Genomic DNA, 3,449 nt, shown 5'->3' on the forward strand with positions numbered 1-3,449 from the left:
CTTCTGTCCTTTGAAAGACAATTATCAAGAGAATAAGAAGACTAGCCATAGACTAGGAGAAAATATTTGCAAAAGACGTGATAAAGGACTATTATCTAACACTTACGAATAACTCCTACAATTCACTTTCAGAAAAGAAATAATCTGGATTAAAAATGGGCCAAAGACATCAACAGACACCTCATCGAAGATAGAAATCAAATAAGTAAATGAAAAGATGCCCCATGGAACATGGTGTCACTGAATTGCAAATTAAAAGTACAATGAGATACACTACACAGCCGTTAGAGTGGCCAAAATCTGCATCAGTCACAACACCAGATGCTGATGAGAATTTAGAGCTATAGGAACTGTTACTCGTTTCTGGTGGGAACGCAGAGTGACATGGCCAATCTGGAAGACAGTTTGGTGGTGTCTTAGAAAATTAATGTACTTTTATTATACGACTCAGCAATCATTCTCCTTATGTATAAATGCAATGTAACTTAAAACTCATCCACAGGAAAACTTGGCTATGGATTTTTACAGAAGCTTTACTTGACGGAACTTCGAAAGAACCAAGATGTTCTTACATAGATGAAAACCTTTTACATCAGAAAGTGGAATATTACTCAGTGATAAAAAGAAATGTGCTGTCAAGCCATTAAAAACTTAAATCCATGTTACCAAGTGAAAAAGCTAATACTTTTAATTTTTATGAAAACATAACATTTGTGTGTATTAATGGGGTAAAAGTGATCTTTTGATACAAGCCCACTACATGCAATTATCCAGTCTGGGTAACTGGGATGTCCATCACTGCACACTTTTATCACTTCTTTCTTGGGGAATATTCCATGCCTTCTCTTCTAGTCAATCTTTACTTTTTATTTAGTCTGTCATTACATTGCTTTCTGTATCCAGGATTACAAATTTTTAAACTGTTAGGTTTCCCTTATTTATTTATTTATTTATTTTTGAGGGTCTCACTCTGTCACACAGGTCGGCTTACAGGTTCAGAGTAGCTCATTATAGTCTCCAACCCCTGGGGTCAAGCAATCCTCTCTCCTCAGTCTCCCAAGTAGCTAAGGCTGCAGGATAACTAGCTTTATCTTTTTGTTTGCTACTAGGATCACCACTGTTGCTATCAATGCTGCTAAGAGTGTGGCTTATCCAGACTCTTCTCCAAATCAAAAGAACCCTCTTCGTCGGCAAAGCTGTTGAGTTTCCTGGACAACCTCACCCTGGCAGAACTACTATGTTGGCTGAGTGAGGAGTGTGGCAGGGATGGGAGCAGCCTCAAACAACAGTGTAGACTTTCGTCCACTGCTCTAACCTAAAGTTCAGTAGTTTTTCACAATTTCTGAAATTCTCAACTTGCTGTGCATGTTTGGTTGGTTTCCACAGTCCTGAAAAGTTTGACATCTTTTTTTTTTTTTTTTTTTACCAGTTTTACTGTCTCTTTTTTTTAGAGGATTTACTGGCCTTCTGACTAATAAATTAGATATCTGAATTGCTGGTGTTTCAAATAGCAGGGTTATAAGTTGTAAATGGGGAAAGTTCCTATGTAGGAATGTCAGTATTTTTTTTAAGAGAAGTGTTAAAAAAATTATTACTCTGTAGGTTGTTTTTACTAATGTTTACTCTGGTTGAATGGAAAATGATCGTACTGGTTTTTAATTCTTGCAAATACAGGGAGTAGTTTTATTGTCTGAGATTATTGGCAGTAGATACACTTTTCTTGATAAGAGGTTCACACAAAAAGCACTTATTTCAAACAATCCATTGCTTCTAACCACCAGAGAAGACCCTTAGGGTATGAAACATCCAAAGATTTTTCTCCATCACCAAGGCTGTGAAAAACAATTGTCAAGGTATCTTTCCTTCCATGTGAGTGATCAGTTAGCTTTCCTGGAGCTAATTCAGTTCTTAGTAAGGAGATATATTTATTTTATTGGAAAATATTCTTTCAATGGCTATTTCCAAAGATTTTTGAATTTAACTAGTTTTCTGATTTCAGCATTCTGGGTTCATATTCTACAATCATCCTCTAAGAGATGTAAGTTATTATTTTTTTTAATCATTCAATGCTTTTAAAACCTGCCCTTTATTAAAACTCCTGAGATTTTCAGTCTAGAATGTACTTTAAAATGTAATAGAATAATAGGCTATGCTCTCATCTTTTTATAGCATGTAGTCTCATGATTATACACTAGGATATTGTTTCTAGGACCTGATGCCCTGAAAAAAACACTTTTGTTTATTTGTGGTAGATTTCTTTGTCTCCAGTTGTCTCAATACTTCATTGTGATTGTTCCCTCTCAGTAAATATCCTTATTTCTAAGGAATCACTAGATTGACTATTAAACTATACTGGAATTTTGTTGGTTGGTCTTCTGATTTTATATTTTATTCAATTCTTTCTGGTCTATCCCTGAAAATGACATTATTAAAAAAACAACATATAAAAACTATCCTTGTGAATTATAGGCACTTAGAGATATTCTGACCTTTCTCTGCTTTCATTGTAGTCTAATTATTCAGATGGGCAATTAGAGAGGAGAAAAAAAAGAAACTGGATAAAAGCTTAGAATTTCTAGCAGGGGTGTCCAACCTGTGGCCTGTGGGCTACATGCAAGTCTAATTTCTTATAGTCTATAAGCAATAGTTACCTTAGTTATCATCCATCATGTTCTGAAAATGGAAATGGAGTTATCAAATACGCAATCACCTGCACACACTCATATCCATTAATCATATATGTAATGTACTGGACACATGAGGATGATGTAAAGGAAGGAGTCAGGTTTCATTCAACTACTGCACTAAATACCAAACTCAACTTGTAGACACCCTTGATCCCATACAAGGGATATTTTGGAGTCAAATCCTATAAAATATCCTTATTTTTATTCTGAAAGAGTCTACTATGCATCTTATATTTATAACTTTGTATCTTTTTCTTGAGTGTTTTCTTCAGCTAAGGACGGGGGAATGTTTTTAATTCTACTGTTTAACAACAAGACAGATATTGACAGGTTGACTCATTAGCTGAATTTATTAATTCCAGATAAATAGAAAAATCCAGATGGAACTCTAAGAATAAAATCATTATTTTCCCTGAGTGCAAAGACTACTTATCCCAGGCTGGCCAACCTAATGTTTAGTTTTGGCTAAGCAAGTATAGATCACATTTTATGTTTCTTTGGAAGATTACTAAAGAAATGAACAGTGTAATTAAGAAAGATTTCTTTTCTTGATTTTAAAACTATAGGATAAATAAAAAAATCTTAAAATCTGCAAAAAATAGAAATATTTTCTAATTTTTCTTAGTATAAAAGGATGATAACTTATAGAAATGACTCACACCCACAAACACTTTATGTCCTATGCAAATCTTATCTATTCTTTAGCAAAACTCTTAGAATTGAATTTCACAAACTGTCTTTAGGAAACTTGAATGTGCCTTA

The sequence above is a fragment of the Otolemur garnettii genome, unplaced genomic scaffold, assembly GCF_000181295.1.
Source record: "Otolemur garnettii isolate 467f Iridium unplaced genomic scaffold, OtoGar3 scaffold00022, whole genome shotgun sequence".
NCBI classification, from domain to species: Eukaryota; Metazoa; Chordata; class Mammalia; order Primates; family Galagidae; genus Otolemur; species Otolemur garnettii.